The following is a 26,840-nucleotide window of genomic DNA, read 5'->3' as shown; positions in this document are numbered from 1 at the left end:
GTATGTATGCTAACCACCACTATAATTATGTAAGTTGCATGCCATCTGCTATACCACATGCATGCTGTTGTGTGCAGCTCAGGGATGTATGATAACTACCAATCTAATTGCCTAAGCTGAAACTATAACTGTCTAAGCTGAATGCCATCTGCCATATCACCCACATGTAGTGTGTCTGTCTATATGTGTCCCTGTCTGTCTGTCTGTGTCCCTGTCTGTCTGTGCGTGTGCCTGTGTGTGTGTCTATCTGTCTGTGTGTGTCTGTTTGTGTCTGTCTGTGTGTGTATGTCTCTATCTGTGTGTGTCTGTGTTTGTCTCTGTGTGTCTGTGTGTGAGTGCCTGTCTGTGTGTGTCTGGTATAACTTGTAATGTACAGTTCTTGTCTTCCCCTCACAGGTGTTGATGTAGGTGTGTTGCCCCCCTGCAGTCCACCTGATGTTAGTGTCCCCACAGACTCTAGCAGTGATGATGATAGTATGATTGAGGCACAGGCAGGGTTGTCAGGGGCTGAATCTGTGCCATTGGTTACCATTCCACCTGTCTCCCCCTCATCCTCGCACACAGTTCCCCTGCCTGCACATACCCCATCACCACTGGCCATTGAGGAAGGACAGTTGGCAGGTGGTAACATGGAACAGGGAAGTGTGGTGACTACGGAAGGTGTGCCTGCTCACCATGATCCCAGTCAACAGACTGGTGAAGTCCCAAGCAGGCATGTGCTCAGCACTGCTCGTAGGAGGACCACTGGCCAACATGCCCCTGCAAGACTAAGAACATCAGCTGGAGTCACCAGGCACATGTTTCAGACTGTAATGGAGGCACAGGCATGTGCTGAATGGCACAACAGAGAGGCTTCAGAGGGCTGCTGTCCGTTCATTAACTGACAACATCCAGGCACTTGCAAATGCTCACCATCATCTTGCAGATGTTTTGGATAGATGACTGGGTGACATAATGGGAGTCCTTGACCATGGCATGTCAATCCTCGAGTGTAGAATGTCTGTGCTGGAACATCTGGTGGGAGTGAGGCATTGGGCACATGGACGTAGGACAGCTACATCACCTGTTGAAGGTCCACGTGAACATGCTACTGCACATGCCCATTTCCATAGTGGTGGTAGCAGCAGCAGTGCTGCTGGTGCTGTGCAGTCCACACCGGGACACAGCAGGCTATGTGCACTTGGTCCTGGACGGTCCCAACAGGGACATGATTCCAGTGGACATGTGTCATCAGACTGTACCCAATCTGGACCTCTGCCTGGTAGTGCCCGTGCAACCATTGTAAGGCGCAGGTGACGTGGCTATGGCCAGACACCGTGAACTGTGACACCTGCCCTGTACAGTCTGCAGCTGTCAATATTACCCCTGTGTAGGCCAGCCACATGCCAAACCTGTGTGCATGCATACACACACACACACACACACACACACACACACACTGGAAACAAATGTAGGGCACCTCAACGCACACATGCATAACATCCACACACACCCAGTGATATCACAGGCCCTAACACACACACTTGATGTCATCCAATGGTACAGCCTAGGCCTCTGGCAAACATTATCACCCTATGCATATGATGATGCCTGTGCAGCATTCCTGTCATCCACACCATCAGTGCAGGGACATGTTCATATGGTCTGATGCACAGGGTGAACATACTAGGTAGACAATTGTAGAGTAATATTGTTGAGTAATGTTGACAAGCAGCAGACATACAATGTATTGCAGTTTAGAATGCATTTTGTACATCTGACAGCATGTATCATGTGCAACAACACTAACAGTATGTTGATCTTGACATTCTGCCTTCCTCTTTCAGGTGTGGTTGCATGTGTCGGGGGATGATGGTGTTTGTGAGAGTCCCATATGTACATGATGACTACCCACAGGTCAGTATGACAATACCTGCATGCACTTTGTAGCTTCCACATCACGGTTATATTCACCCATGTTTCAATTATGTTTATTGTTTTAATGATCCAAGAGCATGATAGCTGTGTAGTAAGCTACTGTGTTCAGAGCCATCACATTCATAGTGAGTGACATCACAGGTATAGTTACCTGGAGCACGGAGTGGGTAAAAGGAGTGGCATGCTGGATGACAAGGGTAAAGGCCAGTGGAAATAATGGCTTCTCATTGGGAAGCAGTAATACTCACTGCCATGACAGCATGCAAACACAGACACACCCACACACTCAGGGATTCCAGGCACAGTAACACACACTCTGGCACACACACACAGTTGCCAGTGTTCCTGCCTATGTGCATATCATCATTATAGTACTATGCAATTACAAGATGCGCCACAGAGATTACACATGTACAGGTTGCTGGAATGGCCTAAGATCGAGGACATCAACAGGGATACTACAGTGCAGTGAGTGTATGTGGGGAGGGGGGGGGTCCAACAGTAGGCTATGTAAGAACAGGTCACACCCCAGGGCGTACATGTTAACAGGCGGTTAGTATGCCCGTCTACAAATGATGATATCAACAGGGATGCTAGACTGCTTTGAGTGGATGGGGGGAGGGTGCATTAACATTTAACTATGGTAAAATACAGCCTCACTCCAGGAACAGGACAGCCATACACATGTTCAGCCATACACACACACACGCACACACACACAAACACACACACACACACACACACACACACACACACACACACACACTGGCATTCACAAAGATATACACCTATGTCACACACATACAGACACTTTACATGTGTGAGGTTTAACCACCTGCCTATACCTTTCTTTCTTCAATTCACTCTGTACTGGTGTCAACAACAGTGTTCAGATGAGTGAGAACAGGTCAGATGTATTCCCAACAATACGTGACATATATGGACACACACCCACACGTGCCAGTACTGTGAATCAAACACCTGTCTATCTCATGATAGGTACTACAGCAGTACAGCACTATCACATCTGGTACAATGCTTACTGACTCCTTCCTTTGACAACTGTGCTGATATATGTGCACAGGGGAGGTATTACTGTTACAGGTGTCATGGGGTTTGCCATCGGTGTTACCCTTACAGCATTCTACATTGTCTGTCTTCCACTTCAATTAACAAAACCTGACCTTAGCACGTCCACAGGTTATTGTAAGACTGGTTGTAACACACCAGTGAGCTGTCTTCAGTAATCATTCATCTGCAAAGAAGCCCCACAACTTAGTAGTCATGTCCAAATATCTGTCCATACCTCATGTACGGCTTACTGTACTTAGATCATATCACCATAAACAACTGGCAATGTTGAGGGTGTATTGCAACAGCATGATGTACTAAGACAACAGTCACCTTCAGACATCAGACATTGCACACATGTGGAATCTACACAAACAGCAATACATGTACACATATGCGGTCTACATCAGTACGTGAACTAGCAGGTCAAGAGGATACATTCCACACCTTCCCCATGCCATGTGTGAAACATAGCTGAGCATTACACAATAATGGATGTTGTAGTCATATTCTGGTAGAACACCACCACTTTCACTGAGTAGCCAAGTGTACATATATTACAACAGCACATATCAGCGTGCCACACACAGTATTATTCCATGTCATGCTTCTACAAGTTGTTACTTGACAGTGCCTTGGTGAAGCCAGGGCACTGTAATGGTCAACAGTGAGCACATCATATCTACCACACACACCTCATGTGTACTGGAAGAGTGCCAGAATGTGCTCTGTTAGAGCTAGGCAGTACACTCATTCAAGCATGTGTGAGGTCTGTGGCTTGTAAACATCTCACCCCAGCATTTACTGGATATTGTGGTACTAAGGATAATGTCCAGACAGCACACAGCATGCATGGCTTGCAATTGTTGACATGGGGTATATGTAGGAGCTGTGGCCACACATGGCTGTACATGTCATGAACATATCACCTGTGACTACTCATGAATATACAGTGCAGAGCTGGATTTCCCTGAGTCTGTCAATACAGGCCTTGTGTAGGTCCTATGGTCCTGTTATTTGGGTATGTTTGTAGGCATTGCATTAGGTGGACATGTCACATGGAGTGTTGTATGATATGATAAGTGTCATGGGTGATCAGTAGAAAAGGGATATTACCTCTGTCAACATAGATATCAAACCTTATGTACTGTTAGCATGCTGTCTGCCATGTGCATGTGTGTAATGACTGTAGCTACCTGTATGTAGAAAGGTAAATGAAAGCTATGGTAATGTAACATATATTGTATGAGTGTGGGATGTACATATCCAGGGCAGGTATGGTTAGGTCATATCCAACCATGAGGGTGTTGTTTACTGGTGTACAGCAACAGTCGACCGTGTTAATGCTGACAACATCCGAGGGATCCTGGTATGTGTAGAACTGATCAGGTTACAAACAGTGGTATTATTGCATTGCATAATGCATTATGCAGCTGTGTCTGTACATGGCTACATTGCACAGTTGATGTAGGCCTAGGTACAGTCCACCAATCGAGGGTTATCTGGTTGTCTACCACACTATGTCATACCACATATGAATGTGTGTTGGTAGTCTGGGAACAAGGTGGTGGATGTATATGACGATACAACCTAGAATGCAGCATTTGCCACTGTCACCTGTACCTGACTCATCTGTGATGCGTTATGTAGAAGTAGTGGTCTTTACATGCGAGTAGTCTTTATGAATATGTGTACACCACCACCTGGTATGGTTCATACCACTATTATGGCCCACATGTCTGGATCTGAGTTATATGGCGGTAGTGCAATTGTGCACTACAGAGCCTTCAGCCAGGTGTTCCTCCCTGCACAGATGTCGGTATTCCCCATTGTAGGTTCTACATTGAGCAAATGGATTACTAAAGCAACACATCTAGCATGGGTTAGCATAAGCATCCAATGCAATTGTCATGTAGGTGGCAGGGTGTTACTGCTGTGTGTAGGACATTTGCCTTGGAATGCGGCTATATGGGTAAATGTGACCTAGGTATTATCCACACACATGTGTCACATGTGTCACATGGATGCATTTGCTCTGTGTTGAAGGCTTGTCATTTGGTCATGATAGCCTGGAATGACAGACAATGGACACCCTCATAATAACAGCAGGACATTGGCTCTTTGTTTTGGTCTAGCAGTTGCCACCCATACCATGACATCACTGCATGTAGCATTAATGTGCTTGGTAGCAAATGCCCCATGTAAGGTGATGGACAGTGGCAGGACTTGTGTATATGACCAATGTGAGATATACTTAGGGTAGCAGTCCTGCTAATAATGACAACTACTACCACAGCCAGGAGAGGTCATCTTGTCACCTGCACCTCAGTACCACTACACAAGGTGGCTCACACTTTATGCTTGCACATGCCACTGTTCTACGTATAATGCCACTGTCCACAACCTGCTACCAATGTATGCCTTTCAGGGCAGCAAGGTGTGTGACAAATGCTGTAGGTAGCATCCGCCTGTGCGACCCAGGTAACCTATTGTCTGTCACATCCACGCATGCATGAATGTGTATACGTAACATATATATGTTAGTACTTCATGTAGATGTATGCATGTGTTTCACACAGCACAGACATAGATATATCATTTACAGGCTACATACAGGTATCAGGTAGTAAACCAGTATGATGTGCATATATACTGACAGTTAAGATGTACCTAACTGTAAACCTGTGTGTTTACAATAGGAGTCCATTACAACATGTTCTGTACATGTAAGTGTTTGAGCATGCACACTGTGGCCTTCAGTGGTTAGAATCGGAATGCATCCCAAACAGCCCTGTGCTACTAAGTGTATGAGCATACCCACTGCCCACCTTGTGTAATTTGAGTCAATGCCCTTTGTTACTGTGTATGAGCATGCCCAGTATAACCTTGTGTAGTTGTACTCATAGTGCATCCCAAATGGCACTGTGCTGCTAAGTGTATGAGCATGCCCACTGTAACCCTGTATAGTGATAGTAACTGTCCATTCCGCAGATGGCCATACTCCAGTTCAGGTTCCAGTTGTGCTACAACTATACCTCTCAGGCCTACCTGCGGATGGTGTGTCCTGTTTGTGAATACAGGTTGTAGTGGGCACCTACTTTAAACACACAGGTCTACAGCTATGTACTTCGTGACTGTCAGTGTCCCTGTTGTTGTCCTCAACTGTAGAAGGGCAGCCTGAGTGCCTTGGGATGTGTAATCTCTGTGGCACATCTTGTAACTGTGTAGTACTGTAATAGTGATCCTTAAATAGACAGGAGTTCTGATCCCACCACTGGCAACTATGTGCTTGTGTTTCTGTGTGTGTCAGAAATGGCTGGGTGTGTTTTTGTGTGTGTGTCTCAGCAAATGCCTGAGTGTGTGTGTCAGCTTAGGCTGAGTGTGGTTGTCTGTGTGTATTTGTGTCTGCATCCTGTCATGGCTGCAGGTTTTCCTGCATTCCAAAGAGGTACCTCCTTATGCACTGGCCTTTATCCTTGTCAACCACTATACCTCTCTCTTCCCCCCTCCCCACTGTAAGTAATCGGTCCTGTGATGTTACCAAGCTCAGACGTGGAATCAGTAAGTGTAATTGTATGTGTTCTGTGGCACATACCCCAACTGCATACCACTGTACTAGTTACCTTTACATAGGCAAGACGTGTATGCACAATACTGGCAAGTGTGCACGGGATTGTGTGTGTGACTACGATGTAGCCAGGCATACACATGTGTAAAGTCTTTTAGCACACCATGGTAGTCATGTGTGGTGATCAATGTCTACAAAGTATTACATAGTTAGGAATGGTAAAGAAAATACAGTCAAGCATGACTACAGTTGGGTATGTTATTTTCCTGTGCCACTGTCAAGCAGTGACACAGAAGTGGTCACTGGGGTGTAGTTCCATACCCATCATTCCCCCACCCTAACTCCACAATCCCTAGGGTAGATTATATTAGCCATCATTCCCCACCCAAATGCCATATACACAACAACCATCCCTTCTCTGGTGAACAGCTTATGATTTAAATCTTATAACACAAGAGATGCCTCTGTTTTGTGTACACATCAGTTCCTTTGGAACCCTTCTGTGTCACAAAGGGCATTCGGACGTGTGTGTGTGTGTGTGTGTGTGTGTGTGTGTGTGTGTGTGTGTGTGTGTGTGTGTATATATATATATATATATATACATATATATATATATATATATATATATATATATATAAAATATATGGCTATGTCTGTATGTCTGTGTATATGCATATATATATATATATCTATATATATATATATATATATATATATATATATATATATATATATATATATATATGTGTGTGTGTGTGTGTGTGTGTGTGTGTGTGTGTGTGTGTGTGTGTGTGTGTGTACATCCTGTAGGTGCATATATATATATATATATATATATATATATATATATATATATATATATATATATATATGAGTAGGTATGACAGTTGTACAGATGTAGACTTGTCTTTGTTGTTTCACAGAGTATAGTACATTCAAGGGTACTGTACATATGTACACAAAGGGACTGTCCCATTTGTTTTCAGTACTGTGGAATACCTGTAGAAGGATGTGCATTATAGACTCCATACAATATATGTATAACCCAGATGGATTAATGGTACATCTAGTGACCTCAGTGTGCATGGTCCAGGGTTTGAGACCTGCAAGTCTTGTTGATACTGTCAGTTAGGACTGCATAAGGCACTTTTAGGCAGGTGTAATTGTGTTTTCATGACAGTAAGCAGCGGGTACACACAGGTAACAGACGCACAACCCATGGTACACTTGGAATGCCCTTCTTTGGCAATCCTGCTGATGTCACCCACCTACGTATACATCTCTGAGACTACTATAACCCAGTATTCTCTGTAGCGTGTGCTGTAACTGTGTGTTGTCGTAGTGATATAAACTAGTTAAGTAGAGGTTCTATTCCAAGAAAGACCAATTGTGTGTATGTCTCTGTCTGCCTGAGACAGGAACAATGCATTTTAGAGTATGCACACTTTTTAGCATTCACATGACCATCTTTGGCAATCCTGCTGATGTCACCCACCTAGGAATACACCTCTAGGACCACTGTAATCCTGTATTCTCTGTAGCGTGTGCTATAACTGTGTACTACACTGTAGTGTGATAAACTAGTTAGGTAGGGGTTCTATTCCAAGAGAGACCAACTGTGTTTGTGTGTGTCTCTGTCTGCTTTACTCAGGAACTATACTTTTTAGAGTATGCACACTCCTTATGATTCGTATGACCACCTTTGGCAATCCTGCTGATGTCATCCACCTAGAAATACACCTCTAGGACTGCTGTAACCCTGTATTCTCCATAGCGTGTGCTGTCACTGCATATTGCTGTAGTGTAATAAACTAGTTAGGTAAGGGTTCTATTCCAAGAGAGACCAACTGTGTGTGTGTCTCTGTCTGCCTGAGACAGGAATTATGCTTTTTAGAGTATGCACACTCTTTACTATTCACATGACCACCTTTGGCAATCCTGCTGATGTCACCCACCTAGACATACACAGCGGGGACTGCTGTAACCCAGTAATCTCCGTAGCGCATGCTGTAACTGTGTAATGCTGTAGTGTGATATACTAGTTAGGTAGAGGTTTTATTCCAGGACATGGCAGGTGTGTGTGTGACTGTCAGAGCCTGTATGGAGGTGGCTGTGAGTGTCTAACCAATGGACATGTTGGGGAGTGGATTTTGTAGTTTTCCTATATGGTGTCCATCTTATATGTCACAATATCCACCACACGAGGAGTACATATGTCAGTCAGCCAAGGGACTGTGTTGGCAAGCCATACCCCTACATCTGGAAAAAGGCCTGGTGAACAAAGTATGCAACCCTACTATTACCCGGAATACGTCCTGAATCCATGTGTCATACATAAACACACTTGCCTAGAATATCACTCTATGTTGATAGTACCCTGCACATTGATGACAGATAGTAGGCATGGTGTGATTGCAGTAGGCTGCAGAGGGCATGGCACCCTGTACAGCAGTACAATAGGCACATAATTGCAACAATGTGCCTTCACTATGTTCCCCACTGGATGCCTGCAACATATGTGGTTCCATCAAATGTGATCCATAGAGGCCATACAATGCCTTACACATGTGCCCTGTATGGACCGATGCCACTGACACCAGGGAATACCTGTATCATGCTATCAATGCAGGTGCAGGGTCAACTTGCTTACTATAAGCAGGTTCTGCCACACCAGGCCAGTATTCGCATATCAGAGGATAACGGTCTGTGCACACAACATGTCCCAGCCAAACCAGGTACACCTGTACATGCCACTGTACATTATTGTGGGACCTGCACATCCCAGGCAATGTCCATGTCAAGGACTATCAAACACAGACATGGCATGCATTGCAAAGCTATGGCCATACGCAATGGTAACCAGGATGTTAGGACAGTTCATACAATACCCATCTGTGTGGGACATTGCAGACACTACACCCCTGTACCACACTGCTCACCATTGTCGGGTGGCCTGATGTCAAGGATTAACCCTTACCCAGCCTTGTACAGCCATCTTGCACAGCCAACCACTACACAGCCATGAAGCAATGCACACATAGATGTCAGTACTGACACCTTGTGTCTGCATGAGGGGTATGATGCTCCCAACCACAGTCACTTTCAGTATAACTCCCATTGGCATACCAACAGATGTCAAACACGTTCACATGCCCTAGCCCATAGAACCTCCGGATATCCCCTGTGGTGCATGCAGTAACTGTGCATTACTGCAGGGTTGCAAACTAAGTTGTTTGGGAGTGTATTTGTGGGCCTGGCAAAGGGTGTCAATGTGAGTCCATTAGAGAGTATGGTTGTGTTGACAATGACATCCGTTCATGTGGACAGCCATGTGTGCTACACCTAATGTCTGTCTACTATATCTCTTTTGCAGATGTTGCACAGCTACACACATATATGTTCTTAGAGCACACCAACATGTCAGCTTTGTGGCACATGGAGTAACTGCATGCACTTGTAATAGTAATGACTAGTCAGTCAGGGCTTTGAATCCCTGTACTGGTAGGAGTGTGGCAGACGATGCTTAGGTTTTAGTCTCCAAGCCCTTCTCTGATGTACTTTGCCTCTGTCTTTCCCTCCCACACACTCTCTGGTGGATGTGGAGGTGTACACCTGCTCAGCAGCAGCTTATGTATTGTAAGTGATGGTCATGTTTGGGTGATGGCCTCTGCACCTGTTGCAGTCCTCCTCTAGCTGGATGCATGTGGAACATCTGCAATGATGTTCCCATAGCCATTCACATGAAAAACACAGTACAATATCTAGGAACATCATGTTGGTGTTTGCCCATGACAGTCGCTGTGATTGGTACCTGGATCTGGTGTTTGGTGAACGGCATCACAGATGATATCTGGATGTTCCTCAAACAACATATACAGTGGGAAATAGCCTCAAGACAAGAGAGTGATGTGTCAGACATGACTGCAGCATGTAAGTGTAGCTATGCTTCATTGAGACAACTGCCTGTTTAACAAGGTGTGTGTGGTAATGGTTATTCGACATGATTCAAAACTGACAAGACAGTGCTCTGCTTATGAGTGACCCCCATCTGTATGGCCATCCGTGGACTGGTCAGTGTGAGGACCCATTTGTTTCCTGTGTTACTCACTGAACACACATATGTGAATAGCAGGAGCATAGTGTGAGGATTGCAGCTAGTACATGGTGAGGATTGCAGCCAGTACATGGTGATAATAATGAGTTACTGCCATTGCATCCCTGAGTGGACATATGTCACATGAAACAGTGGTATGACAGACACTGTCTGGGGTTCTCAGCGACATGCCAATAATGGGCCACTGTTCATAGCTGCAGTCACAGGTCTTCTACACATTGTACAGATGTCATGCAGTATATATGCATGTATTGTGCTTTCTCTGTAAATGTATACCATCTATTGTGTTGGGTTGATGGTCATATCTATGCATGCTCTTGTAAGTAATTCTGAATGCTGTTGACTATTACTAAGCCATATCTGTGTTTAAACAGCAACACCATAGGCTGTATGGGTTTGGAGGTCCTGGCAGAACCTCCTGTCCTACTTCAGCTGGCCATGGCACTGGGCACCAGCACAACTGGGGCCCAGCCTTGGACCCCACCTTTGTTGGCTCTGCACCACCTTCTGATGGTACCACCACTGAGGATGGGGCTTGTCCCCCCTGGGAGCAGGTCCAGACAGGGACATGCTGGCTGTCGTACAGTCCCGGCTGTCATGTGTAGGGGGCTCAATAAGGGGTTTTGAGGTCAGATATGCCAGCTCAAGGGCAGTGTCACATTTACAGAGTGAGGCTGTCCCTCCTAGCACCACCACCTTTGCAGCTGTTTTGGTGCAGTGGTGGCTGCCCATGGCTGGGGACCTCCATCCCACTGTTTCCATCTGGGGGCTCATGGGTTTGTGAATGCCAAACACCCCTCCCCGTCCAAGGTGTATCTCCCCATATGTGTCATATACTGACACTGTATGCTGTCTTGTCTGTCATCCTACCCTACCTATCCTCCATGAGCATACCTACTCTCTTTCCCCCACATCCCACTCTCAACCTACAGAAACAAAAGGCCAATCGGTTCCTAGAACAACATTTGCCCCATACATAGCTGTCCATTTCACACACATGTCCACTGGACACATGTAACCCTTTTAATATGCATGACAACATACTCCAGTTGTCCTTACCCTTGCCTCTCAGGCACACGATCCTAGTATGCACATGACTCCTAAATGTTCCAGGTACACATGATGTGGACGACCTCACTGTACCCACAACACTACCAGTCCCTCTATGGTTACCCCATGTACCTTTAACATGATGATTATGTCACACACAGCACCTTGCAAGAGTACTGTTCTCACATAATGATTAGACAGGAAATGTTGTGTTAATGTAAATAACATGCACAGAGTGATGTATATGGCCAATGTACAAATGTTTGCGTGCATGACTGACACATGTCTGTCTGAGGGAGTCTTGATATTACATAGAATGACACCACTACATAATACAGGCGTTGCTGGTGTTTCCCTTTTCCTTTGTAATGCTTTGTTGTCACATGGAACATCCCATGCATCTACATGATGGAATACATTTCCTATACTGTTGAATGACTGAGCTAGATGATATGTTTGTGATAAGGTCTGATGTAAGTATATCTGCCATGGCTTAGTGGTAAATCACATTAGCTGTGTGTGCAGGGTCCTGGTTTTGAGCCTTGCAGAGGCCGTTTATTTTGTTGCTGGGCAGAGCAAGGCCATTGGATATGGTATGATTAAGGCATATTAAAGCAGTTGTGAGCGGGGTGTGCTTGGGTTTGTGTGGTGCTGAGCAATTCTAACCTCTGGTTACAGTTTCTTACACTCAGTTAGCCTCTACATTGCTTTAGCAGTGTAATACTTGCATACTGGCGGCCAAACAGGCTTACACCCGCTTGCTATCTCACTTGTAAATGCACTGTATTTGGTGTTTGAATCTGACACTCATGCCCCTGTGTGGGAGTGAGGACTACAATATTACCTTGTGATGCCTATTACATCGGATTACATGCCTACAGTATCGGGAATGGCTGCTCATTAGGCGACAGCATGCCGTTCGACTGTACGGAATCCACGGCCTGTCCAGAGTTTGATTCATATTATTGGTGTGTTCCTCTTACAATCTGCACCCATCTGGCTAATACATGGGAACTGACACTCTTCAATACAAACAAGTAATTGGGTTTTGGAACCCACATCCTTCAGCTGAGTCATGCTACTGCATACCTAATATTCTACCATCTTTCTAAGGTTGTCAGTGGAATCTATGCTTTCTGTGTCTATCAAACCTCTCATACGATTGGAAAAATATACAAACTGAATCAGGGACATGGCATAACAACATCAGGGACACATTTAAAGTATTGGTGCTATTAACCTGACACACTGACAGACTCGGAGCATAGGAATTCATACACATTTTCTGAGGTAAATGATGTTTATAATTCTTAATTGTTGTCATTATTCATGACGTGTAATTCACCAACTTTCCTCCAAATGTCACTAGTTTTAGGAGGGATTATGTGGGGCAGAGTTAGAAACTAAGTCAAAATCTGGGACATCCCTGGAAATCGGGGACAGTTCAGAGGTATGGTCCCTATTTGTTCCCCCAATGGTTTATGTCCTGTCCAGTGGATGTGCTCTTAGGGGTTGGTTGAGAGGTATGGGCATCAGCTATGCCCATTTTGGAATCATGCTTACATTCCTGGGGCAGTCCTAATATGACTGCACCAGACAGCACCTGCACGCCTAGGCCCATAATTGCATACCCATAGTTCCCCCACCTGTCACTCCTCTACAGCACTCATCCTTACTGTGGGTGCAGGTGGGGTATAAACACACCACTACACACTGCCCACTCTCCCCATGTCGGGACACATGTCGTATGTTGTGTCGACCCATGGGTTATCAGGCTTGAAAAACCTAATGGTCCATATACATCTACAGGCTGGTTTGATAAGTCATTAATGGGACTGCCCCTGATCATTAATTTTTGGTGTCCCACAAGGGACATCGATGTTTATGTTTCAAGATTAGACATGGCAGGTCTCGCCCACTGGTAGTATCCTGCCAGTTGTCTGGGAAGCAGTGGTGTGTTTACCTTTATTGTGTGTCTGTATGTCTCACTGGCCTAGCTGGGGGGATGGGGGGTTGATGCTACATGTTACACATTTGTTTATTGGACCCCTCACCCCCATATGCACGGCCTGTGAACATATGTTACTTGTAACTGCTGTATCATATCCTAGCTATATACATGTGTATATTTAGTCACATATATATAAATATATATATATATATATATATATATATATATATATATATATATATATATATAATATATATATATTTACATTACTATATACAGATATATCTATATATGTATGCATACATGTATATTTATATTTTGCTGTATATATATATATATATATATATATATATATATATATATTTAGATAGATAGATATCTCACAACATATGGATCTATGGGTGTCTGCATATGTATATATTTATATGTGGATATGTATCTATATTCTGTCTCTGTATGTATACATTTGTACTATGAAGAGAGAGAGAGGCTTATCTCTATGTCGCTATGGGTAGATATACACACAAACATACCTCTACATATATACGTCTACATCTGGTTATTCCGTTCCTTGCCATACAGATTACACTTTGCTGCATTGGGACTTGTAGTGGGTGTTGCTGCTCGTTGGGCGACGCCTCTGTCCAATGAACACATTCACTTACATCCATAGGGCTGTCCATATAAGCCCATATCAGCCAACACCTGCACACCTAGACCCATAAGTAGCTACCCATAGTTCCCCCACCCGCACCTCCTTAACAGCACCCATCCTTACTCTGGGTCCTGGTTTGTTCTGGACACACCACTACACGCTGCCCACTCTCAACTTCACGGGTCCCATTTCATACAATTGTCTCAGCCCATGGGTCATCAGGGTTTCCCACTCTTGTATTCCGAGTATGTATACACCGCAGCCAGATTGGCCAGTCCATCACCTTCTTTTGGTCTTGGCAGTTTTTGTAGTGTCCCGCAAGAGACGCTCCAGTCTGTGTTCCAAGATTAGAATTCACGGATGCACTGTGTACCCCCCCAGTTGTATCCTGCCTGTGGTATGGAGAGCAGTGAACTCTTTACATTGTTTGTGTGTATGTTTCCCGTGTCCGGCTGGGGGGTGTGGAAGGTCATGCTATGTGTTTCATGTTTCTTGCTTGGGCTCCTCACTTCCATTGGCATAGCCTGTGAACATATGTCATTCATGTGTGCTGTTTCCTATAACAGCTGTATATCTGTGTATATCTACGCACACACACATACACACGCGCGCGCGCACACACACACACACACACACACACACACATATATATATATATATATATATATATATATATATATATACATGTATATGTCTGCAACTATAAATATATATATATATATATATATATATATATATATATATATATGTGTGTGTGTGTGTGTCTGTAAAGCAATACATACCCAGCGCAAACACACTTACACATGCTTACTGGTGTTTATATATACTTAACCTGCTTACTAGTGCCTTATTCATTGTGAGGCTGACACTTCACTCCAGTTATCTTTTAATTTATATTTTGCAGGTTATACAGCGGACATATGCTGCAATATGTTCATGTATGGATTACAGATGGTAAATGGTATGTGATACAGTGGGATTCGGTACGGGGATGTCTGTTCGTTAGGGGGTTGCTCTAACCAATACACTATTGCTGTGCTACTTCATTTGCATATATACCCATATACCCATGGCTCCTGGTTCCCCAAACACAAACCCCAACGCCTCCCTAACACTCTGTCATCCATTCTCCAGTTGGATTTGTGGTGTATCCACACCACTACACTTTGGCCACTCCCTTCTCCTAGAGACCCGTCCCATCGGTTGAATCACTCCACGTATCCTCAGAACTCCCAAACGTTTAGTCCACAGACATTGGTGGTGTGAGCGACAAAAAGAATACTATTCGCAATTTTTTGGTTGTCCCACATGGGACATGCATGTGTTTATGTCAAGATTAGACTCTGTACTTCATTACATCCTTACTCCCGTTAACATGACACTACACTTAATTAATATGTATGACTATGTGGTAATGCACAAGTTACATATGAGAACCTAATTCTGTATGTTTTTGATGTATTTCTTTTACTGACTTACTATTAGGGGCAGGCTCTACTAGTAGGCATAGTAGGTTTTGCAAGTGTCAGGCAGGTTTATGCCTCCGTAGAGCACTTGTACATGCCCCCTGCACTCGCACACATTTCCTGTGCACGTCAAGGGTGCGGCGGCGTGCCCTCATACATATTCATATGGTGCTGCTGCACCATCTGTAGTGAGGACACTCGGCTCAAGGCTTAAACCATCCTTGCGCCGAGCTTCTTGAATCTCAGGGAATGAGTGAGAAGTTCACACAGAAAAACAATCTGTAAAAACTAAATGAAAACTCCAGCCAAGCTGGAACTTCCAGTGAGTGTCCTCTCAAACCTCTTGAAAAGTCACCATTACATACTTAAATGACTATTCCCTCTGCACCCCGAGTAAGTTAGCTACACACACACACACACACACACACACACACACACACACACATACACATACATGCACATATACTAACTCCAGGATCTCTGTACCTCAGAGAAGAAGCAATACTGCAAGCTACAGAGCTACAGAAATATTAAAAATAAGGTACATTTTTCTATAATCACACTTAAAATTATTGTCATAATTATGGACTATGAACATAAAATGGGAACCTTTCTACCAGTCTGTGTATAAATGCGTGTTAGTCTCATCCTATCAGCACTCATATGATTTATGACTTGGTAAATAATATTATTCTTTCTTTCTACTATAGATAGAAACACCTTATATTACTTCATATTGTATATAATGAAGCATTGCAATTATATTCATTATATATATAACATACATATGTAACAGTGCACATCTATCTTTTACAATGTTTATATTTACAATGTGAAGATATGCCATGTCATGACACTTTGTTGTCCAAACTCTTCTGTTTGTTTTTTTTTTTGGTTAATCTTCTGACAGCTTTGCTTTTAGACATTGTTAAGCTATGTACCTGTCCTTTTCATTGAGTACAGTTGCATGTCTTGTTCTTATTGTCCCAAGATGTTTCTGAGCTTTCTCTGTCTCTGACTCCACTAAAATAGGACATCAGACCAAGACTTCCCAATTAGCAAATGCAAAATGAATAAATACTTAAATTAATTAATTGTATCACACCTTGCAGAATGCATAAGAAACAATTTATGCCTGTATGCAAGGTAACTCTCTTTATCACAATGTCTTTAAAAAGTTTCCACAAAAGGGTTCAGAAGAGACTTCTTTTTCAGATGTGTAAGGTAACTTTCTTCACCATAGTTCCTTAAAAATAAGTCTTTAAAATGTGTTCAAAAGAGAATACGTTATAAACTTGTTTCTTTGAATACTGCATACTATCTATTCTTGATGTGAAAAGTAAAGAGCTGAATTACACTGATTATAGACAGTCTTTGAACATTTGATTGCCAGTCTCTAAATTTATAATTTTAAGTACAGACTTCTGTCCTTCAGTGACCTGCAGAAACATCCCACCTACATATTATGCGATTTTAAATTAGTAAGGGAGTTGGTGCTGCTAACACAACACAAATCTTGCCAGCTTTAATCTTACTCTTCTCAGTAAAGCTGCTTTGTGAAAGATATTTTTAAGCAAAGCTTGTTTACATAATGGTTTATTTCCAGCTCCAAAAACCAAGCTATCTTTAAGGATTTTAAGAACTTACACAAAAGAAAAACAACTTACTGAAACAATGTCATCTGATTTAAATCTGAGAGAGTATTAAAATTAAATGTCAAAGGAATAAGTAAATAAATTATTTGGAGAAACACAAACTGACACAGTATAGTATGCCCCCCCCCCTCGCAAGCCAAGCAGCTGCTGTTTTCATAAAAAATAAAAACAAAGGTCTGCTAGTGTGAACTTCTTTCAATTAAAAAGAAACAAATCTGGTGCAATGCTACCCCTAGTAAGAGCCGCTTATAGCCTTCCTTTGACAGGAAGCGCAGGTGACTAGAATCCAGAATTTCCGGCATCGCCATAACTGCAAGTTACACTATATTCTTCTGTTTTCTGCTAACTGTTTCTGCTTTGATCTGAACACATCTTCACTGTCAGGGTTCCAAAGTCATGCACCCATTTTTCATGTCTTCAGTAAAGTGGATAAACCCCATAATGACTTCCAATCTGTGCCTTACTATAAAAATTAGAATATTTACATAAACCATAATTGTATTTTGTGTGTTACATAACTGTTAGTTTTATTATCTGTGACCAGCTGCTGAACTAGTAATTATAAAGGTCAAAATACATATGTGTGGATAAGTGTACCAACTTCCTTAGTGCACAGAGACGCAAATTGCTACATCCTATGATAATTTACAAATTACGGAACTTGCCAAATGTGTGTGGGTGTTCATTTTATTTCCTAGCAGTTAAAAGATAAAATGCTTTAATATTCAGTAATATTCAGTATATTTATACATGATAAACAGCTGTTTTTCTTGTTCTCTTGAAGTCTTTTTTTCTCTCTCTTACTTACTCTCTCTTTTTCCTTCTATCTTTGAAAATCCTGTTTAGAAAGAAAGTGGAAGAAAAAACAATGGCATATTTCCAGAAATTAAGACAGTGTCAGTACAAGACTGTTGCATGCAACACAATGTTGTTTATTTTTTTTAGAACTAAAGTTATCCAATAATAAGAATACGTTTGTTCTGTTACTGGCTCACACACACACACACACACACACACACACACACACACACACACACACACACACACACACACACAAAACCATATCTATGCATGCAAGACTCACACATCCATACATACACAAGCACATACATATAAGAAAAACATACACACGTGCATGTAAGACTCATACACCCATAGATACACAAACGCATGTAAGACTCATGCACCCATACACAAATACATGCATGTAAGACTCATGCAACCATACATACACAAACACATCCATGTAAGACTCATGCACCCATACACACTCAAACACATGCATGTAAGACTCATGCGGCCATACAAACACAAACACATGCATGTAAGCCTCTTGCACCCATACATACACAAATACACACATGTAAGACTCATGCTCCCATATGTACACAAACACATGCATGTATGACTCATGCACCCATACATACACAAACACATGCATGTAAAACTCATGTACCCATACAAACACATGCATGTAAGACTCATACTCCCATGCACACAAACACATGCATGTAAGACTCATGCACCCATACATACAGAAATGTACACACATATAAAAATATGCACAAACATACAACAGACCTTAGAACATCATTAGACTCATTATTTCAACCCTGGAGAAAACAAACTTTGCATCATTACTGATTGTATTATTTAGAAATATGGTTCCAGAAGAACATAGGTCTAGTAAAGGTATTATTTATTTATTTATTATTATTTACGCATTTATTTAATAATGATAGAATTATACTACATTGTAGAAGTAACTAAACTGAAGCAATTACTAGGTTGGGAAGGTGGCCTAATGGTTAAGGTGTTTGCCTTACAAACACAAGGTGCAGGGTTGGAATCTCACAAGGGATAATTGGCTAGGCTTAAAATGGCTCACAAAGGCAGTTAGCCTAGTACTAATCTATGAACCTATGAATCTATGAACCTGTAATATCTTAGAAAATAAGAGCTTGCAAGGTGAAAGCAGACATAAGTAGAAATATACTAAAAGACAGAATAAAAGCTATTTGAATCAAATCACAGCAGCTGTGTACATATTATTCGTAATGAAAAATAAAACAGAGGAAGGATGTCATTTCATCTTAGAAGCTATGTGTAACATGAACAGTTTCATTTCATCCACAAATCTTGATTCAGGTCTTGAGGTGAATTTCTTGGCATTCACGTCGAGAACACATAATAACATGGTTATGATCAAGGACCTGATCATAACCCTCTGTGTCATTAATAAAGGTAGTTTATGACAGCAATAAGGACTCTCAGTCTCTTTCTTTCCTCTAATGACCAAACCATGGCTGCCATGGGTAAACTAAGCATTAATCATATTAGGCATGGTTTATTGCTAAAGTATTCTATTAAAAACCTGTATAACATTCTTCACCATACTTTCATATTGTTATTTTCATTTCGGTAATTACATGAAAGTCTGCTAAAATAAACAGAATAAGTTACAAACTAGTACTGGTTTAAATATATAAAATCTAGGTGTAAAGGGTCTGTTTTTTTGCACATTAAAAAAATGTACTAATTGATTTGGACTGGCACAGCAGTCACATTTTGCATGCAAATATGTGGATTTATGTAAAATTAAACAATGACCCATGTTACATGTTTGGGTATGTGGGATTTACTCTTGAATGGCAAGGTCTGGCTTTAGTGCTGAACTCTGAAATAGCAAGACCTCTTGGCAGGGGGAGTTAAATCCTACCAGGAACCATGTGTTGGTAGGGATAATGCCGGACTTACTCATGCACAATGAATTTTAGGTATAAAGGGTCTGTTTTTTACACATGACATGGTCAGATGTGGGTAAATCATGTGTTTTCTACAACCAAATGTGAATTTTGGCTATCATACAATGGCCATACTTCTTGTTTTAAAATGATATTTTTGTATAAATGGACATTGGTCTTCTACAACATTGTGTGTCTTTTAGCTTGGTAAAGGTCTAGGTGGTGTACCATGCATGCTTCAACATTTGCACAGTATATCTTATTTGATAGTTGAATGTTATTGCGCCATTGAGAACAATATATTGAAGGGGGATATTAACATGATTTTGTTGTTTGCCCTGCTATATTATAAATAGGTGTTTGTCAAAGGAAAAAAACTTCAAAGACCAATACACGTACGGTTCTGTTAAGGCACTTTAATTTACTTGCAGCAATGAGACAAAAACATGCAAATACAAGGATTTGTCTAACTACTAATAGGAAGTATGTTCATTCTTATACTATTTCACAAGACATGGCCTTCTAAGCTGTTGTAATCAAACACAACTTTCAGTATTGTTCTACAGTAGATGTTACTTTAGATTTTCTGCTGACATGACTAGATTTGTGAGAAACTTTTCAGAAAAATAACCTGGCCTTGGTGACCATTAATCCATTTACAAGCATCTATTGTACAGTGTTACTTTTCAAGGTACTTTTCTAATACAGATACAAGCAAATGCTGATTGCAGTTCATATTTTCAAGCAGGCTTTGTACTAATTATCTGTGACTTCTACAGCTGTGAATTTTCTCATGGCACAGCGGAACTTCTTGTCTAAGTTTCATACAAGTAGTATTGTTCTATTCATTATTTTCCTAATGCAAGCAGAAATCACCTTCTTCTCAGTAAATTTCCAAGGCACAAGCAAGATTTTAGCTAACAGTACAAGGTCAGAAACCAACTGCAGTTTGTACAGATTTATGCAGTATAAAATAGAATAAATGTGTTAACCCTTTTCAAGCTCTAAATGCACTACGCATATTGCTAATACGCACATTAATGCATATTTTTCTAACATTTCTCCCATTAATATTTTTATTCTACTTTCAAAATAAGCATAAACAGTTTGTTTTCTTCTACTAACTTCTTCCACTCAGGATTTGCAGTTAAGAGAGTCATTCATTTTAAACTTATGAAAGCTTTTTAGTCTTTTAACAATTCTTTAAACTCAGTACTTTGATATAAGGTTTCAGAAACTGAAATGTCTATAAGGTCTTTAATCAGTCTTTTTATGCAGGGGATACCACAACAAACACATACTCCCAGTAGGAGCATACCTACACAAATGGCAATCAGGATGTTCATTAGGATGGTACCCCACCCCCCAAATCATTTCTGGAAAAAGTCCATCAGTGGGTTTGGGCCTGGTTTGGTCATGGCCAACACTTGCTGAATTACCTCAAGATGATTGTCTATCTCGTGTTTATGGTCAGGAATATACGAACAGCATTCTTCTTGGATTAAAGCGCATGTACCACCTCTTGCCGCTATGGTGAAGTCGAGAGCCATGCAGTTTTGGAGCATTACAGTTCTCATAGCATTCAGTTTATCAGTCACCAATTCGAGAGCAGAAATAGTTGCATTGCTCATTACTTTGAGAAGTTTCAACAGTTTTCTCAGTTCCCAGATCGATTTCACTGCTCCATATGCTGGTAATATGCCTGCCCATGATATAACGCTGTCACTCAAGTCCATCTGTGTCAGTCCTTTACCTAGAGAGTGATGGCCTTTCCAATGCACATTGATTTGTCCCACTGGATTTACAGGTTCCTTGACGACTTCTCGGACATTTCAAATTTTCCCATGAGGCAAAACTGCTGTGTGTCATATGGCTGGAACCAGGTAACCCAAAAAACAACTACCGGACCAATTCTCAGGTAACCATTTGTATGCCTTTCTGCCACACACAAAACAACAATCCTCTACTTTAGTAGTAACCTTGCTATGAATGTACACTCGCCCTGCATGAAATATTTGTCTATCAATTATAGATAGCTGTTTGTAAAGAACAGAATTATGTTTTACTTCAAGTGTTTTGTGCATTAATCCAAGAAATTAATCATAGTTTGTATTACAATAAAGATCCACTTTGTTACCTTTAGTGTAACATCTATAAGGAACCGTCACATTGCAATGTCTCCAACCCACCTGAACAGTATCATTTTTATAAAAGCACACAGTTCCCTTTTGTGGAACAGACAAGTGCAATGCTATTTTATCTTGTGCTGTAATGGTTGAGGTATCATAAATCAAGTTCTCCCAAGTCTCATTGACCCCTAGGGGGGCTGTAGTCATTAATAACCCCCCCCCATATGCTGTTGGCAAAGCTGTGCAAATCCAGCAATTCGAAACATTGAAAGTCTCAGCATACACATATTTAATTGCCTGGTAAGTGTTAAAGTTTGGATGCCAGTTTATGAGTAACACTTCACGTTTAATCAGTTCAGTCTGTGTGGCTGGGAAAAGAAAAGGCCACAACAAAAAGATTATTGTCACTAATACAATTAACAGGATGATTATGCAATACTTCTGAGGAAAGGGTTGTTCTGCATTCCTGTTTCTACTGGACTCCATCATTTTTGCTCTTGGCATGTAACAAGATTTTTGTCCAGTTTAAAGTTTTTAACTAATTTGCAGTGTGTCAAATGGATCCAGGAGGCACGCTCTGCAATTTTGACTGTAGTGGGTGTTGACAAAAGCACTTGATATGGACCTTCCCATTTCAGAGATGCCCAATTTTTCTTCTTAACTATCTTCAGCCAGATCCATGCTCCAGGGGGCACTGCCACTTCTGACGGTCTGGTTCGTTCTTTATCTGAAACAGAATTTAACTGCAACAAATGTTTAGAATTTAACAGATTATGCATATACTCTGCTAATGTACTGTCAGCTTCCTGGTCTGCGGGCATGAGAGATTTCCACTGAGGTATATAGTAAGCCCTTCCAAAGAGCTTTTCAAAAGGGGTCAATCCTTTTGCATTCAGAGCAGTTCTCATGCTCAACAGTGCCAGGGGCAGAAAGTACACACAGTTTCTCTGCATTTCTGTCATTATTTTATTTGCTTACTATTTAAAATCTCATTATGCCTCTCTACTAGCCCTGCTGATTATGGGTGATACGCACAATGATTCTTTAGAGAAATACAAAAATGTTTACTTAACTGCTGTATGGTCTGATTCACGAAGTGTTGGCCATTGTTACTGTAGATCCTTTCCAGAATGCCGAATCTAGGGATGATTTCTTTAACAAGCACTTTGGCCACAGTCGTAGCATCTGGATTTTTAGTCGGAAAGGCTTCCACCCATCTGGAAAACATATCTACAATGACAAGACAATACTTCTTATTTTCACATTTATTCAACTCTATCAAATCCATACAAATAGTATGAAACAGATACGGTGGTGTAGGGAAACTCCCTTGCTTGGGCTTTAATGCCCCTTGTGCATGATGTTTATTACAAATGTGGCATAACAAACAATTTTTTTAGAGTAGTTTGTAAATCCGTACGTCGTGAACACTTGGTTCACCAGCTGTACCATCCCCCCTGTTGAGACATAGCACTGCCCATGGCTCAACAAATCTGCATATCTAAACAAATTAGACGGTAATATCGGTTTCCCTTCTTTAGAGATGTACAGCCCCTTTTCGAGAATTGCTCCTCGTTTTACCCATCTTTGTTTTTCAGTTTGCATAGTAAGTGTTTGCATTGTCTTCAACATTTCTAAGTCTAAAATCTCAGAAGATTGTAGTTCCTCATTCAAAAGAAATACTTCTGAAGCTGCCTGCTTTGCAGCTGTATCAGCTCTCGCATTACCTTTTGAAATCCTGTCCTGTTGCTTGGTATGAGCTGTGCATTTACAAATAGCTACTTTCTGAGATAACTGAATAAATTCTAAAAGATCTAAAATAAACTGTGCATGATTGATTGGTTTGCCAGTAGATGTTATCATTCCTCGATTTTTCCACTGTTGTGCAAAAACATGTACAGTAGAAAAAGCATACTGGCTGTCAGTAAAAATGTTTACACATTTACCCTTTGCTAAGGTACATGCCCATGTCAAGGCAATCAATTCTGCTGCCTGTGCAGATAAACTGTGTGGTAAAGATTTTGCTTCTATAATATCTGTGTCAGAAATTACTGCATATCCTACTAGGTTCTGTCCTGCAGGACCCCCTTTTGCATGAGCCGTCCAGGTAGTATGTCACCTCAGCATCATCCAAGGGAACATCCATAAAATCTTTTCTAGGCAGTGTCTTTTGCTCAATCACCTGCAGGCAGCTGTGTGGTGTGCCATCTGCAGGGGTTGGGAGCAAGGTAGAAGGGTTCAAAGTCGTACATCGTTCAATTGTCATATGAGGTTGGCTCAACAATATAGTCATACAGGAAAGATGCCTAGCAGGGGAAAGATATGCTACCTTCTCTTGTGGTAAAATAATCACGACTGCATGAGGCACTCTCAATGTGAGAGGGTGGAACAACACTACTGAGGCCGAAGCCTGTACTGCCATTGCAGCTGCAACTACTGCTTGTACACAGTGAGGTAAAGACCGTGCCACTGGGTCCAGTTATGATGAATAATAAGCAATAGGACGTTGGTTGTCCCCGTGCTGCTGTGTTAACACTGATGTTATATAACCTTGCTTACAATCTACAGTTTAGAAAAAATGTTTATGATAGTTTGGTAATCCCAAAACTAATGAGGATGCTATTAACTGTTTTAGTTTGCAGAAAGCAGATTCTGCTTCTGCTGTCTATTGTAATAAATCCTGTGCTGCCATAGGCTTTTTATAAATCAGGTTAGTCAGTGGTGCAGATTCCAAGGCATAGTTTGGAATCCAACTTCGACAAAAATTAGTTGTACCCAGGAAGGACAAAATTTCCTTCTTGGTAGTGGGTTTTGGTGATTGCAAAATCGCTATTTTTCTGTCCTCATCTAATGTCCTACCTTCCTTGGATATTACATATCCTAGGTATTTAACTTGTTTTTTCCAAAGCTGCAGTTTATTTTTGTTTACTTTATGTCCCTCAGTGCCTAAAAACTGTAATAGTGCTATGGTATCTTCTTTACAATCTTGCTGGGTGGGGAACGCCAGCAGGATATCATCAACATAAAGCAAAATCTGACTACCTCTTGGTGGGATAAATCCCGCCAAGTTGTTTGCCATTTCTTGTGAGAATATTGTTGGACTTTCACAATACCCCTGTGGTAGTCGCATATATGTACACCTTTTCCCCTGAAATGTGAATGCAAACCAATGCTGGCTGTCAGGATGTATCGGTATCAAAAAGAATGCATTGCTGATATCTACCCAGAAAAATATTTCTGTTGAGGTTTTAAATCATTCCACAGGGTGTGTGGATCTGGCACCATAGGTGCCTTTGGTATTACTGCGTCATTTACAGCTTGTAAATCTTGGACCATACGCCACTCTCCATTCGCTTTCTTAACAGGAAATAAGGGTGTGTTACATGGTGAATCAGGAGATTCCACCAGCACCCCTTCCTTAAGTAAAGCTGCTATAATAGGTTTAACTCATTCACTCCAGAGCAGCTCAGGAAGAGCTGCCTGCTGAATTCCACCATAGGAACAACAGAGCAGCCTGAGCTCATTTTCAGAAAATCCATTTGTAATACTATACAGAAAACAAATGCTCATAACTCTTTAACTATAAGAGCTACACTAAAAATGTAAACGCAAAAGTTGTTCAGCAGACACTGACCTTTCCAACAGTGTAAATGTTGATAGTGCATATCAAAGTCATAATGAAATATTTGGCAAGGAATGCTGATATTGTGCAATTTTTTTATTTTTTTGGAAAAGCAAAGCACAATATCTTGGTCTAGGTACCATGCAGACCCATACAATTTGAATTTAATTTGTTAGTATGAATGTCAGCTTTAAAATGATACTTTAACCATAACTGTGTGACACTCCTTTCATGAGATATTCACAGAAATATGATTAGTATATTATTTCTCATAATTGATAAATAAACAAAACATAATATCTCATCAACTGTAACAGACAGAGCCTACATATCAGTGTAGAAGATGTGCATCTGAATGTCAGCTTCAAAATGATGCATCATTTGTGTGATTACCATGCTCCCTCGCAAAGATATGGGCATAATAATGAGAAGTATTGTAAATGTATAATTTTCATATTTGTACAAGACTAAACAAACTGTGATATCTGTACGTGTGTACAGTGCCTAGACACAGTTCTTTTACCATGATGTAAGGAGTAACACTGTCTTCAAAATGATGCATTACTTCACACAATGTGGTGCTCCCTTGCAAAGTTATTTACCAAAGTATGAAAAAAATCATAATTTCCATAACCTAAGTCGGAAACAAACTTTGATATCTGCCTATGAGTACAACATACAGGTACCATTCTTTTACCATGTTAGAACTATAAGTAATCTTTTCAAAATGAGGTATTACTTAGCACATTCAGATGCTCCCTTGCAAAGTTATTTACCAAAATATGAAAAAAAATCATAATTTCCATAAGCATAAGTCTCAAACAAACTTTGATATCTGCACATGTGTCAAACATACTGGCACAATTCTTTTACCATATTAGAACCAGCAATACTGTAT

This window comes from Protopterus annectens, chromosome 2.part2 (genome assembly GCF_019279795.1).
Source record: "Protopterus annectens isolate FY-2018-M chromosome 2.part2, PAN1.0, whole genome shotgun sequence".
In the NCBI taxonomy this organism is placed as follows: domain Eukaryota; kingdom Metazoa; phylum Chordata; order Ceratodontiformes; family Protopteridae; genus Protopterus; species Protopterus annectens.
The sequence above is the reverse complement of the archived record's forward strand: the minus strand, read 5'-3'. Positions refer to the sequence as shown.